Source organism: Moschus berezovskii, chromosome 7 (genome assembly GCF_049115385.1).
Source record: "Moschus berezovskii isolate FMDL1 chromosome 7, NW_MosBer_1.0, whole genome shotgun sequence".
NCBI classification, from domain to species: domain Eukaryota; kingdom Metazoa; phylum Chordata; class Mammalia; order Artiodactyla; family Moschidae; genus Moschus; species Moschus berezovskii.
The window spans coordinates 54,387,657-54,404,012 of NC_142466.1; the positions used below are offsets into that span (position 1 = coordinate 54,387,657).

General features: G+C 38.8%; 1 protein-coding gene and 1 pseudogene across 7 annotated transcripts in view; both read right to left on the reverse strand.

Annotated features, from left to right (window-relative positions):
- Positions 1-16,356, reverse strand: part of TRPM3 (transient receptor potential cation channel subfamily M member 3) — a 974,199-nt gene that overhangs the window by 590,231 nt on the left and 367,612 nt on the right. The window lies entirely within an intron of this gene.
- On the reverse strand, positions 2,928-3,070 carry LOC129557672 (U2 spliceosomal RNA; annotated as a pseudogene).

Sequence of the window (16,356 nt, forward strand, 5' to 3'; positions counted from 1 at the left end):
TGAGGTTCTTATTCTTGTATAAGCCATCTATGACAGCTATTTAAGATTAGAAAATTGAATCTCCTTTCAGTCCTGTATATTCTCATTTTATTAGCTTATCTGTTTCTCTATTTCTCTTCCAATTCTAGGTTCCATGCTTTTTTGTTTCTTAGAGAGAATCCATAGTATTTCATGGAAGAGGCAGAAAAGCATAGCAAGAAGAGTATAACAGGAGAAAATCAGTTAGCAATTAACAGCACAGACCAGGTTCAAATATCAGCTACCTCTTCCTACTATTTCCTAACAGCATAACATCTAATGCTCCCAGTTGTATGTTGACCAGGCAATCTTTGTCACAGGTCTGTCGGGAAAATGAAAGAGATAAATGTATGAAAGGTAGTAAGCACCGTACCTGTCAGACAGTAATTGTTCTGTGGTGCATTAGATATTGCTATCAAGGCACATTATAAAAATTAGGCTTGGCCTCTGGTTTATATATATAAAAAAATCCATTATCACAAAGAAAATTTTGTACATATATATATATGTACTATATATATATATATATATATATATATATGGAATACTATTTAGTCATTAAAAAGGGATGAAATAATGTCATTTGCACCAACATGGGTGAACCTAGAGATAAGTACTAAGTTATGTAAGTCAGGAAAAGAAAGACAAAGACCATATATGACTTACAGGTGGAACCTAAACTACGACACAAATGGCCTTAATCTGTGAAACAGAAACAGACTTACAGGCATAGGAAACAAACACACTGTTTTCAAGGGGGAAGGGAGGGAGGAGAGTAGGAATAAGAGGTTGGGGTGAGTAGATGTAGACTATTACATATAGAATGGCTAATTAACAAGGTCATACTATATAGCACAGGGAACTGTACTCACTGTTATGTGGCAGTCTTGATGGGAGGGGAGTTCAGGGGAGAATGGATACATATTTACGTATGATTGAGCCCCTTTCCTTTCCACATGAAACTATCACAACATTGTTAATCAGCTATATGCCAATACAAAATAAAAAGTTTTTTTAAAAAGATAAATACAATATATCACTTATTTGTGCTCAATAAAGGACAGCAATGGTATGGACCTAACAGAAGCAGAAGATATTAAGAAAAGGCAGCAAGAATACACAGAACTGTACAAAAAAGATCTTCACGACCCAGATAATCACGATGGTGTGATCACTAACACTCACCTAGAGCCGAACATCCTGGAATGTGAAGTCATCCTGGGCCTTAGGAAGCACACTACAAACAAAGCTAGTGGAGGTGATGGAATTCCAGTTGAGCTTTTTCAAATCCTGAAAGATGATGCTGTGAAAGTGCTGCACTCAATATGCCAGCAAATTTGGAAAACTCAACAGTGGCCACAGGACTGGAAAAGGTCAGTTTTCATTCCAATCCCAAAGAAATGCAATACCAAAGAATGCTCAAACTACCACACAATTGCACTCATCTCACACACTAGCAAATTAATGCTCAAAATTCTCCAAGCCAGGCTTCAACAGTACGTGAACAGTGAACTTCCAGATGTTCAAGCTGGAATTAGAAGAGGCAGAGGCACCAGAGATCAAATTGCCAACATCCGCTGGATCATCAAAAAAGCAAGAGAGTTCCAGAAAAGCATCTACTTCTGCTTTATTGACTGTGAATAAAAAAAGAATGTTTATATATGTGTAACTGAATCCCTTTGCTGTACACCAGAAAGTACACACCACTCTAAATCAACTATACTTCAATAAAAATGAAAAAGATCTATTCCTAGAATACAGACTGGCAACTCAGTAATATAACATTGATCTCAACGAATACAGTCAGGGTTTATAGGGAGGACCAGGAAAAGTACAGCCGTAAAGCGCTCCAGTTTTGGAAGTACATGAAGCTCCAGGAAGTTCCTAAGTCCTCTTAGCACACTCCATTCAAAACAACTACTTCGTATTCAGAATAGGATTCATATCATCCCTGCAGATGAGTATCTGCAAAATGGATTGTAATCCAAGCCCTGGGAAATGCCATGGCTTTTATCTAAAGTAAAGCTCAAAGAACATATTACTATTTCCCTTTTTACTTCTGGGACTAAGTTTCTGATTACATTTGGCTGTTAAAATTCATGTGAACAAAAACTCTCCTGTTTTCACTAACAAAGGTTTTGCTTATTAAATGAATATAGAGGGGTCAACCTGACTCCATCATCATGTATAAGAAATAGAACCATTTTCCAGATTCCCTTCTGTTTCTTCTCTCATGAAAGAACATGGAATTTGAGGAGGGTATGATGCAGGGCATGAAGGGAGAACCTTTTATTTATGCTCTCGGACTGTTTCTTATAAGCTCTTAACCCAAATTAAAACAGGTAGAAGATAAAACGAACTTTTCCAAGGCAGGAGAATGAGAATTTTCCATTTAAGTTTATTCTCTTCTCATAAGGATATTTCCATTGCTCACTTAGCTGCCAGAGATAGGGAGTGGACACTTAAGATTTTCATTCGAATAACGTCTCAAGGAATTACAATTTTCCTCTTCCATTTTTAGCTAGATCAGTCACAAAAATTAAAGTGGGCCCATGTTTTTTTTTTCTGGAGACTACCACGGCTTTATCAAGTTAAGTTTAAAAAAAAAGATGTTTATTCAAGCAGGATAACTTTTCAAGATTACCTTTCTTTATTCTGGGGGGAAAATCTGATTAAGTCAAGTTAATGTTTTAAAAATAAGTTCATTTTTGCTCAGTGGTAAAGAATCTGCCTTCAACGTAGAAGACTGGGTTGGATCCTGGTTCAGGAAAACCCCCTGGAGAAGCAAATGGCAACCCACTCCAGTATTCTTGCTTAAGAAATCCCAGGGACCGAGGAACCTGGAAGACTACAGTCCATGAGGTGGCAAAAGAGTCGGACATGACTTAGCAACTAAACAACAACAACAAAAATGGATCAGTACTTTGAAAAAAAAAGTAAATTCCAAATAATGATGCTATGCTTTTATCAGAATCAAAACAGCAGAGTGTGGTAAGCTCTTATTGCAATCAATTTTTTACACTTGATCTTAGCCAAAAGGCCGAGAAGCGATGCAATCAATTTTTTATACAGTTGTTTTTATCTTTCTTTACTAAAAACTGCTAGAACTAACCTGCTAGGATCTAAAAGAAGACAACAGTTATAACCATGGTCAAATTTCTAACTGAAAATCATTAGCATAATCTGAGTCAGGAAATTTGCAAAAAAGCAAAGACTACATACTACATTGCCTCTGGGTGTTATGGAAGTCTTCCAGAGGTTAAGAGTGAGAATGGAACTCTGCAGATGAGAAGCTTGCCGGATTCCCCACCGATTGTTGGAGCGACCTCTGGGTAAGCAAGAAATAAAATGGAGAAGGAAATACAAGAACGTACAATGGCACCAGCAGATTTTATTTACCTGGCAGTGCTGCCATCATTACCTGTAAACAAACAGTCCTTCATAATTAAACGGTAACTTTCAAATCAGTTGGTGGTCAATTTATTTTATGTTTTCTGCAGTTTGTGTGACTGAACTCTCGAACTAAAGAGGAAATACAAATTTAGAATTGAAACATAATCAGGCATTGTCTCTAGGAGAGTTGCTGGAGTAATTGTTTGGTTATACCATTGCAGTCAGTTCATTGATCGCATATATTATTTTTGTCTCAAAATAGCTTGTGCTTCAAAGAAGTAGACTGAGGTGGGGGCATGCGGAACCAATTCTTGTGATCTGTTTGGCCAGAGCCCAGGTAACATTTGCAATTTCTGTGTTCTTCCTGACTGGCAACTTTTTTTGTTGTTAAAAGACTGCAAGCATGGTAGTGCTTTACAATGTCCTTTTTTTATAAAAGTGCTCCACGTGCTCATTGAAAAACTGAAAAACACATAAAATACATAATATAAATGTTCTGGAGTTCTGTCACATAGTAGCAATAAGAATACTTTCAGATATACACACATATACAACTGGCCAATTTTTTTGTACACACATGTATATGTATATACACAAACATATACCATAAGGGTATGTTTAATTTACCTGTCTATATGGTATTTGTTTATCCTTAATATTATGGACACAAAATAAATTTTTATATATAGATTTTACTTTTTAGTTTCTTATTTCTAAACTTTTCTGAGCTTAAAACACACCACAGAGAACTTTCTGACTTTTCCAACTCTGTATTCTCCTTATTCTGAATGCCACCACTGAATATTTCCTAGAACCAAATATATGCCTCAAAGGAAAATAAAATTTTCCATTATTCAAGCTGATGTGCCTCTGCATTTTAGGGCCTAAGAAGAAACAAGACATCAAAGTGCCCAACATTGCACATAGAAAGGAAATGATTATCCCAATGTAACAGGTGACAAAATAACCAATTATAGTTTGGAAAGACATTACCAACAGATAAAGTATTTCCAGCTTCATTCAGACCAACAGATGTTGGGGCCAAGAGGTACTCTGGATATAACAGCAGCTGCCAAATATCACAGATGGCATGAAGTTAGAGATGAAGGGAAAGGAAAGGTCATATGATCAAATCAATCCAGAAAGGGAAAGATGCCAAGAAGATAGCTCCTCAAACCATCCAGGACTCTCATGAATGTTCTTCTATAAAGAGGAAGAAAAGAAAATGCAAAAATTCACCCAATACCAGCATGGACTCTCTGATGCATGCTTAGGTCCTGACAGTCTCATTGTGTAATGACAGTGCTATAGTCAACACTGGGATGTCTGCAATACGTTTGTCTCCTCTTAGTCCCTTTAACTGGGCCATGGATCATGGAGATATTCTCGCTATACTAACACAATCTCAAACCAAAAGTAATGAGAAAAAGCAACAACTAAAACAATGGGATAGAAATCAACAGTTCTCAGGGAACCTAGTTTTACCTCAACATTGACTAATTTAGTGCACAGGAGTTAAGGAAGTCTGTCTTCATATCATCAGTTAGCAACCATTCAGTTCAGTTCAGTTCAGTCGCTCAGTCGTGTCCGACTCTCTGCGACCCCATGAATCACAGCACGCCAGGCCTCCCTGTCCATCACCAACTCCTGGAGTTCACCCAAACTCATGTCCATAGAGTCGGTGATGCCATCCAGCCATCTCATTCTCTATCGTCCCCTTCTCCCCCCGCCCCCAACCTTTCCTAGCATCAGAGTCTTTTCCAGTGAGTCAACTCGTCACATGAGGTGGCCAAAGTATTGGAGTTTCAGCTTTAGCATCAGTCCTTCCAATGAACACCCAGGATTGATCTCCTTTAGAATGGACTGGTTGGATCTCCGACTCTCAAGCGACTCTCAAGAGTCTTCTCCAGCACCACAGTTCTAAAGACAGATAAAAGAGCAGATATATGGAGGGAAACAAACAAAGCGGGCTGCCCGGTTGTTCATACTGGTGTTCTCTGGTTTACTGCATCTATTTTCACACATATTCATCTCACTCATACTTCAAAATGTTAGTAGGTAACAGGCATATGCAACACTCCTCTGTCACTCAAACTTTGTTACACAGATTCTTAAGGCAGGTGATCTTGAGAACATCACTTAGGCTCTCTGGACCAAACACTGAAACAGATGTCTGGTTACATTCTTCACAGCTCTACAATTCTACATAATTCCTACTCCCCTGACCACACTGGCCCAGAAATTGTAAGTGTACAGATATGACTTAGAGCAGTTCTCTGTCTCTAAACCTCAACCAGAGGATTTCTAATCCTCCTCAACTTTTGTCCAGAGATCCTGGACTCCCCTGGTGATTTCAATGGCCTTGAAACCTAAGACAGCATTTCACAAGTGTCACCACCTCCAGACCCACCATTCAGGAAGTGGTATCCATGCGTCTGTAGGTATCTCTACTTTCTTCTCTCCCAGAGCTGTCAGAGTGGTGCTGCAGTGGGCACCAGGCTGGGCTGCTCAGGTAAGGAGGGAAGTGCTTGTTCCCCTTTCCTCAGGCCTCATGATATGACACTGAGCCAAAGCAAAGTTAGCTGGCATTTCCAATGTCTCTGGGCTTCCCTGGTGGCTCAGCTGGTAATGTGGGAGACCTGGGTTAGATCCCTGGGTTGGGAAGATCCCCTGGAGAAGGGAAAGTCTACCCACTCCAGTATTCTGGCCAGGAGAATTCCACAGACTGTACAGTCCATGGGGTTGCAAAGAGTCAGACATGACTGAGTGACTTTTACTTTCCAATATCTCAGGCACTTTATAGGAAAAGAGTTCCCTCATCTCCACACTATACATAACCCCTGTCTCCTAAAATACATAGGGTAGGTACAATGCTGTATTCCACAACAATCTCTCTGGTATGTGGTCTTTTCAATAATCTAAGCATATGTATGACTACACTTGTAATTGAGTAATTTCCCAGGAAACCTGGGGCAAGCCCACTGTACCCATTACATATACACCAGAATAGAAAATGCAACTTAAGACTCTATGAGATTCATGCTACATTTGTGTTATAACTCAGCTCTCTTTCCTCCATTCAACATCAAAGAATAATAGCTAATATTTATTATCTACTATGTGTAAGGCCTTAAGTAAGTACTTTGTGTTTGTTACTTTATTTAATTATTACTAACAACCCTAGTAAGGAGGTATCACTTATTTCCTTTATAGATGAGGAAACTGAGGTTTAAAGAGATTAAGTAATTTACCCAAAGTTTCCAGTGACAGAGATTAAATTTGGATCTTTGTAACACCTACTATATCCTGCATCCTTGTTGATGTATATTGAACCTACAACATGCTGGTCACTGTGCTGTAGTCTTGCTCATTAACACTGGAACAAATTTTATGTTCTTTTGCTTTAGAAATTTTGCCTGACACACAGCACTGTCTCACCTCTCACTGACCACACTTCAAGGAACTTATAAATTTCTACGTTTCATCATGTTTCATAAAAACTAGTTCCTTTCTGACTTACAATTCCTGATTTTCATATCCCAAATTTTAACATCTTTGATTAACACATCAGTTAATAAGCAAACATTTAATTGAATACAAAATATAAGCATTTTGGTAGCCACTAAAAGAAATTCAAATACACAAGCCAATGTCTTCATCCTTAATGAGTATATCATCCATATAGCGATATTCACATAAGCATGAGAAAATAAGAAACCCTTGGAAAATTAGAAGTGAAGGATCCTCAAGCCTCCAGCCTTGTTCTATTACTATTAGGAGACAATGACCACTGCAGGCAGTCTCTAAGTTCAAATCCTTCTGAGCTACAATTGTTCACTGCGTCTAGATCACTTTGAGGTCGACTTGTTTCTTTATTTATAAATGACCAAACTACTACCCCTCCCCACAATGACTTTGTAGTTTTATGATAAGGATTAAGGGAAATAACATATGTAGAGTACATAATATGCCACCTGGCATACAGCAATCATTTCCTAAATCTTTACTACAATTATCTTGGATGATTAAGTCACAGTTTCCATCTTCCTTTTCTTCTCCATCAAAATCCTTATACCTTGAGTCAATTTTTATGTCTTAGAGGATGAACTGTTTTTACTCATTTATAGACTTATTTAACAAATACTGTGTGTACACAGTTCAATTTCTCTCCAAGAAAAACATGTGGCCTCTGATTTTGACTCATCTTTCCTTTGTAAATCATGGTTGAATTCTAAATTTCCTTTTCTTTATTCACTTTCTCTCTTGTGTCTAGAGACTAAATATACTTTTCCTTTGGGACCATCTAACTACCTGAAGCTAGTCCACTATGGTACCTCTCTTCCACAGCTTATCTTCTTGAAATAGTCCCTGCCTCTACTTCCCATTTGTTCCTTTATTCATCCATTCAGGAAACACACAAGCATCTGTGACTTTACGTTGGTGTTGTGCAGTTAAACATGAATAGGATATGCGTTCTGCTCTCAAGATGATTGTGGGTGTTTTGCTTCTTCAGCACCCTACCATAGCTCCTGACTCATTCTTGACCCTTCAATCATTCACCCCAAGGGTTTTCTTTTAGTCTTGGCAGATATCCTCCTTCCAAGGGTGCTGATGTAAGAAAACAGCTTGATGTAGTCTCAAACAATTGCTAAGACCATTTCTCATGACTGAAGGGAGAGCTGAAGCATGTTGTGTGTGTGTGTGTGTATAAGTGAATACATATAGAGAGGAGAAAAACAGAGAATACAGGTGTTATGGATAAGTAATTCCCAATAAATTAGTTCAAATTCAATTAAGAAAATCTGAAACTTGGTACAGGGCTATATTCTCAAAGATGAATATTGCAAAATACCTGTTCCATCAAAAGCAGGATTTTGTACAGGAATTATACAGGAAACACAATTAATTTCTTCAAGTTAATGAATGCCCAGAACATTATTTCCTACTAGGAAGAGTGAAGAACACTGCAAATATGCTCTTTGTAGGCATTCTGACCCAGTTTAGTGACTTGTTTAATATTCAAAGGGCAGATGTGTCCTCTTCACTTTAGAAAGTTCGATGTTCAAAGACAATTTAGGTCACTGGCTCCTGTGGCAGCATTTCCCCTATGAGAAACATACATTTAAGCACCTATCTCTTGTATTATTGATAACGAAACTGGCTAAAGTATTGCGAAGCCCAACAGCTCTGGGCCTTCCAGAAGAAGCTATTAAATCAAAACTCCATTTCTGCTTTCCTTTTAAGAGGATATGTGTGTGTGCTGAACACCAAAACTGTGAAAGTTAAGTTCTAGCACAAAGTTTTCTTTTCAAATGTATTTCAAGCATCTCCTCCATGCCAAAGCAAAATCAGAAATGACATTACAGAATCATTAACCTTTTGGTTCATAACCTGAACATTTCTGTCTCCATGGTGAATGGAGTGTGTCTTTTCAAAGGTAAAGCAAGATAAAATGCCTTCTTTTCTGCTCCTAAAGCTCTTCCCTTGAATCAACCATATTGTTTCTATGTTGGTCTAGATCCATCTGGGATTTCTGAGAGCTGGGAATTAATTTTTAGTCAATACTGTATTCCTAGGGTCTAGTTTAGACTCTCACACAACTGACTTTTATGAATATTTGTTGAACACATTTTCCCCTAAGAACATTTTACAAACAACTTCAGATGTAAAATCCAAGCCACTGAACAATGAACATGAAAATATTCTCATTTACCCCCACCCAGTTCCTTTCACAGTGCCTCCTTCTTCCTCAAGCCCACTTTACTTAGCTACATTGATTAACTTCAAATCACCACACGTGCCATGCTCATTTATGTGAGTGTGAGTGATAGTTGCTTAGTCATGTCCAACTCTCTGTGACCCCATGGACTGTAGCCTGCCAGGGTCTTCTGTCCATGGAATTCTCCAGGCCATGGTGCTTTCCCACATATTCTTTTCTCTACCTGGAATATCCTTTCCCTCCTTGAAAGATGCTGAAGTCAACTTTTAAGATTCATATGATACCAATATAACCAATTTTATGATGTCTTTTTCTTCAGGAAATACTATTTATTTTGCAGTGTTCTTTTTCAATATGAGAAGCACTTTTCTATTACATTTTTCATTAGAAAGCATTATGCTTAATTGTTCATGTTGATTTCTCCCATTAGGTATTCATATTCTAGAATGTATAGAGTACGTCATCTTCATCTTCATATTGCTAATACTTAGCATGCAGCTTGGAGCACAGGCAATGCTCAAAATATTTATTGAATTCACTTCAAATTATAAGTCCAGCACATATGCTTCACCCTTCTGACAAATTAGGACATTTCTCCCTCCCAATATTTGTATTTTAACAGAACTCTGATGTATAAGTAAAAATCTTTTTGAACTAGTCAGAGAAGTTTTAGCTTTAAGTAAAAATATTATAACCTCAGATCCTCTTTGACATAAAAGGAATGTAAATAAGGAAAGAGGATAACAGCTTTGGTCATGTAAAAACACCTATTTCTAGTAAATTACACGCTGAATTGCACTGTTTGAAGTTTTCGCAAACATTTTTATTTTTTTCCCATTGAATCTTGTTTGTAACCAAAATAAATACTCTTATCAGATTTTCTTATTACAAAATGAGAATTACTAAGAAGACAAGTCAATCATAAAGGAAATCAACCCTGAATATTCATTGGAAGGACTAATGCTGAATCTGAAGCTCCAATACTTTAGCCATCTGATGCGAAGAACTGACTCCTTAGAAAAGACCCTCATGCTGGGAAAGATTGAATGCAGGAGGAGAAGTGGATGACAGAGGATCAGATGGTTGGATGATATCACCGACTCGAAGGACATGAGTTTGAGCAAGCTGCAAGAGTTGGTGATGGACAGGGAAGCCTGGCATGCTGTAGTCCATGGGGTCTCAAAGAATCGGAGACGACTGAGTGACTGAACTGAACTAGGATCCTGATGAGTATCTTCTCTCTTATCACCTGAGTATCCTACAAAAACTAATCTTTCAACCTGCTGAGATCAAAATATGGCTATGTATTTGAGAAGCCTTCCAAATAAGGTGAGAGTTCAGAAGTTGAAGTTGAAAAAATTATTGATTACTAGCACAATAATTTGTGTCACTGTAATCTTTGAAATTTATTTACAGGAACCTTAAAACAAAAATAAAAACAAAATAAAAAACAAAAGCCTGTCCCAAACACAAAAGATATTGCTAACTGCAAAGACCCGGAAGCTGGTAGGTCTTCAAAAACACCCAACGTGGTCTAAGTATAATTGATTAAAGAACTAGATGTGATGGGTTGGAGAAACAGAGTACATTCAGAAATATACCCATTTCTTCTCTTGATCACCATGAAGTCTAACTATAATCATTACAAAAGTTTGTATTTCCAGCCCTCAGTATGACATTCCACAAGTAGGAGGCATCTGACAAGTTTAACGGAAACAGTGAATTCATCACTCAACTAATGGAAGCCCAAGATTTCCAGGTGACTCAGTGGTAAAGAATCAGTGTGTCAATGCAGGAGGCACAGGAGGTGTGGGTTTGATCCCTGGGTCAGGAAGATCTCCTGGAGGAGGAAATGGCAACCCACTCTACTATTCTTGCTGGGAAAATTCCATGGGCAGAGGAGCCTGGTAGACTACAGTCCATGGGGTCACAAAGAATGCCCTCTTTCTGAAACATGGACATTCTCCATTCAAATCAAATTCCATGGAATGACTATAGCTCAGAACAATCAGACCTGCTTGGGAACTCCTCAAAGGTGACCATCACCACTAATATGGACACATCCTTAGTCGCACAGTCAACACTACATGAAACTTCCTATGTTGACTTCCGATGGATAATTTTTAGCCTACTACATCTCTATTTTTCCTTAAAAGCTACAAGATAATTGGTTTGTATTTACAATTTGTGGCATTATGTTTCAAAACAGCAAATGCATAATTGTTTCTCATGTGCCAAGCACTATTCTCAGTACTTAAGAATATACAACACAATGTGTATAAACATGTATGATTCATTTATTTCTTCCAACCACATTGCAAAGTAATTAATATTATTAACTATCTCTGCTTTATTTAATGTCTCTTAATCACAGAGTCCTCATCTGTATACAGTCGACAAAAACAAGACCTGGAGCTGACTGTGGCTCTGATCATCAGCTTCCGATAGCAAAATTCAGGATTAAACTAAAGAAAGTGGGGGAAACCAATAGGCCAGCCAGGTACAATGCAAATCAAATCCCCTATGATTATACAGTGGAGGTGACAAATAGAATCCAGGGATTAGATCTAGTAAACAGAGTACCTGAAGAACTATGGCCAGAGGTCCACAATACTGTACTGGAGGCAGCAAATAAATCCATCCCAAGGAAAAAGAAAAGCAAGAAGGCAAAGTGGTTGTCTGAGGAGGATTTCAAATAGCTGAAGAAAGAAGAGAAGAGAGAATCAAGGGAGAAAGGAATCGGTACACCCAATCAAACACAGATTTCCAGACAATAGCAGGGAGAGATAAGAGGGTCTTTGTCAACGAACAGTGCAAAGAAATAGAGGAAAACATCATAAGAGGAAAGACTAGAGATCTCATCAAGAAAATTGGAAATATCAAAGGAAAATTTCATCCAAAGATGGGCACAATAAAGAACAGAAACAGTGAAGATCTAATAGAAGCAGAAGAGATCAAGAAGAGGTGGAAAAAATACATGGAAGAATTGTACAAAAAATGACAATGACTCAGATAACCACCATGGTGTGGTCACTCACCCAGGGCCAGACATTCTGGAATATGAAGTCAAGTGTACCTTAGGAAGGTGGTGATGGAATTCCAGCTGAGCTGTTTCAAATCCTAAAAGATGATGCTATCAAAGTGCTGCACTCAGTATGTCAGCAAATTTGGAAAGTCCAGCAGTGGCCACAGGACTGGAAAAGGTCAATCCTCATTCCAATTCCCAAGAAAGGCAGTACTAAAGAATGTTTGGACCACCAGACAATTGCATTTATATCCCATGCTAGTAAGGTAATGCTCAAAATCCTCCAAGTGAGGTTTCAGCATTACGTGAACCAAGAACTTCCAAATGTTCAAGCTGGGTTTAGAAAAGGCAGAGGAACCAGAGATCAAATTGCCAACATTCTCTGGATCACAGAGAATGCAAGGGAATTCCAGAAAATCATCTACCACTGTTTCATCAACTAGGCTAAAGCCTTTGAGGTGTGGTTTATAACAAACTGTGAAAAACTCTTAAAGAAATGGGAATACCAGACCATCTTAACTGTCTGCTGAGAAACCTGTATGCTGGTCAAGAAGCAACAGTAAGAACCCTATATGGAACACCTGACTGGTTCAGGATGGAGAAAGAAGTATAAGGCTGTTTATTGCCACCCTGTTTATTTAACTTATACACAGAACACATCATGAGAAATGTCGGGCTGGATGAATTACAAACTGGAATCAAGATTGCTGAGAGAAATATCAATAACCTCAGATACAGGGATGATACCACTCTAATGGCAGAAAGCGAAGAGGAGCTAAAGAAATGCTTGAAAAGGGCAAAGGAAGAGAGTGAAAAAGGCAGCTTAAAACTCAACATTAAAAAAAAACTAAGATCATGGCATCTAACCCCATCACTTCATGGCAAATAGATGGAGAAAAGGTGGAAGCCATAACAGATTTCCTCTTGGGCTCTAAAATTACTGCAGATGGTGACTGCAGCCATGAAATCAGTAGATGACTGCTTCTTGGCAGAAAAGCTATGACAAACCTAGACAGTGTGTAAAAAGCAAAGACATCATTTTGTTGACAAAGACTCCGTTTAGTCAAGGCTATGGTCTTTCCAGTGTCATTGAGAGATGGACCATAAAGAAGGCAGAGTGCCGAAGAATTGACGCTTTTGAACTGTGGTCCTGGACAAGACTCTTGAGAATCCCTTGGACACCAAGAAAATCAAACCAATCAATCTTAAAGGAGATCAACCCTGAATATTCACTGAAAGGACTGATGCTGAAGCTGAAGCTCCAACACTTTGGTCAGCTACTCACTGGAAAAGACCCTGATGCTGGGAAAGACTCAAGGCAGAAGGAGAAGAGGGTAACAGAGGATGAGATGGCTGGATGGTATAACCAATACGATGGACATGAACTTGGGCAGGGAAGCCTGGTGTGCTGCAGTCCATGGGTCGCAAAGAGTTGGACACAACCAGGTGACTGACAACAACAACAACGATTAGATGACAAGATATAAATCATGCATTATGGTTTCTATCCACAATAATAGCTCAATAAAAGCTCATTTTCTTCCCTTTTCCCGAGGTTTGCTCATACATTTTTTGCTACTATACATTTACATGTGAAATTTAACATCACATTACTCATTAGAGAGATGAAAATTCCTTAATGAGTTACAACTACACACCCATCAGAATGGCTAAAATGTAAAGAAAGAGAGACAATGCTAATTTTGGTGAGAATATATAGCAACTGAAATTTTCATGTTATATAAAGGGAGTATAAAATGCTATGCCCATTTTGTAAAATTCTTTGGCAGTTTCTATTAAGGTCAAATATATGCCTACCCTATAAGTGAATAACTCCAATCCTAGTATATAACCATGGAGAGAGTCATCTCTTGTGTTGTTGGAGGAGGGTATTTACTATGACCAGTGCATTCTCTGGGCAAAATTCTGGGCAAACACAGCCTTTGCCCTGCTTCATTTTGTACTCCAAGGTCAAACTTGCCTGTTATTCCAGGTTTTTTACTTCCTATTTTTGCATCCCCAACACAAATAAGTGCATAGGTTCACAAGTATGTTCATAGCACCACAATCTGTAGGAGCTCTGTCCATTAACAGAAAAAAAGATAAACGTGTTGTACCATATTCATACAATGTGATATTATACAGGCTGATAGAAAAAACAAAATGGATGAATCTCAGAACCATTATGTTGAGTGGAAGAAGCAAGATGCAAGAGTATACACTGTATGATTCTACTTATTCAAAATTCTACATCAAGCAAAACTATTAATCATATAGAGTGATAAGAGCCTGTCAGTGGTGGTTGTGGGTGGTGGTGGTTATAGTGGTATTAACTCGGAAAGGTGACTAGGAATTCTTTCAGTTCAGTTCAGTTCAGTCACTCAGTCGGGCCCGACTCTTGGCAACCCCATGAATCACAGCACGCCAGGCCTCCCTGTCCATTACCAACTCCCAGAGTTCACTCAAACTCACGTCCATCGAGTTGGTGAAGCCATTCAGCCATCTTATTCTCTGTCGTCCCCTTCTCCTCCTGCCCCCAATCCCTCCCAGCATCAGAGTCTTTTCCAGTGAGTCAACTCTTCGCATGAGGTGGACAAAGTATTGGAGCTTCAGCTTTAGCATCAGTCCTTCCAATGAACACCCAGGATCGATCTCCTTTAGAATGGACTGGTTGGATCTCCTTGCAGTCCAAGGGACTCTCAAGAGTCTTCTCCAACACCAGTGATGTAAATTTAATGCATCTTGATATGGGTAGTGGTCATGTAGGTGATTACAGTCTAAAAATTGTTGCGTTTAGAAAGAAAACTCATGAATTTTACTATATGTAAGTTTACCTCAATGTTAGAAAGTTTTCTTGATGATGTTTATCTGTTCACTTGTAGTTCACCTGGTAGAGACTTTTACAGAATGGTGGAGGATGACTGAAATCCCAGAGAAGTTAAACAGTCTTGATGTGCAGAGTTCACTTGTTTGCTAAATGGGGACACTTCTGGATGCACACCTACTCCCTCCACTCAGTGATGTGCCATTACTGACAGCTACACAGTAAGCTCATTATCCCCTGCGCCTAATATTTTATAGCTGTCCATAGCAAAAGAAAGATGCTATGTGTCATAGCTTTTGTTTACTATAATTTTTGTAAGTCCCTTATCATTCTGGATGAAGACATTTTAAAATCTATAAAACAGGACAAAAAACTTTTCCATGATGAGGCAGTTTGCAAAGATGTTTGAATATGGAAAATCAGTTTGCCAGGGGCACACAAAAAAAGGAAAAGAACAACGAAGATCTCTCCTACAGTGTAACACTCTTAATAGAGCATCCTGCAGTTTCTGAACAATTCCTACATTTAATGACTAATGAATCTGAGTTTTCCTCTGCATTTGCGCAGCTGGGGGCAGTGGTATTATCTACAGAGATTCTTTGAGGAAGAGGGTGAGGAGGTGGCAGCTTGCACTTCAATGTGAGCAAACTAAACTGGGCAGACTGTGAAATGAGTACGAGCAGTATATGCCAGAGCAATATAAATACACCCCACACTCACCACCAGAAGTAACCCCTTAGTGCATGGCATTCGCCTTGACCCACTTCTTTCCTTGACAATCCCTTTACACTTAATGCTTCAGCTTCCCTCATGGGAATGATCTCCATGACCATACTCTCTAGGATGCCTTCTTGCCTTTGTACACGCCACTTTATTTGTCTGGAATATTCTTTATAATCCAACTTCCCATAGGTATCTCTTTCAATACTTAGTTCAGGAGTTATCTTTTCTAGCACCTTCCAGCCTATTATTTGGTGTCTCCTCCTTACCAATATAAAAACATATCAAACCATGGTATCCCTTCCAATTTTCTTGATCATCTAACTCCATTTTATCTCCTTTTGATGGGGAGCCTAGTATTTTTCATCTCTGAATTTCTAATATTTTTGCACATTTCTGACACATAGCAATAGATTGGAGAAGGTAATGGCACCCCACTCCAGTACTCTTGCCTGAGAAATCCCATAGACGGAGGAGCCTGGTAGGCTAGAGTCCGTGGGGTGGCTAAAAGTCAGACACGACTGAGCGACTTCACTTTCACTTTTCACTTTCATGCATTGGAGAAGGAAATGACAACCCACTCCAGTGTTCTTGCCTGGTGGGCTGCCATTTATGGGGTCGCACAGAGTCGGACACGACTGAAGCGACTTAGCAGCA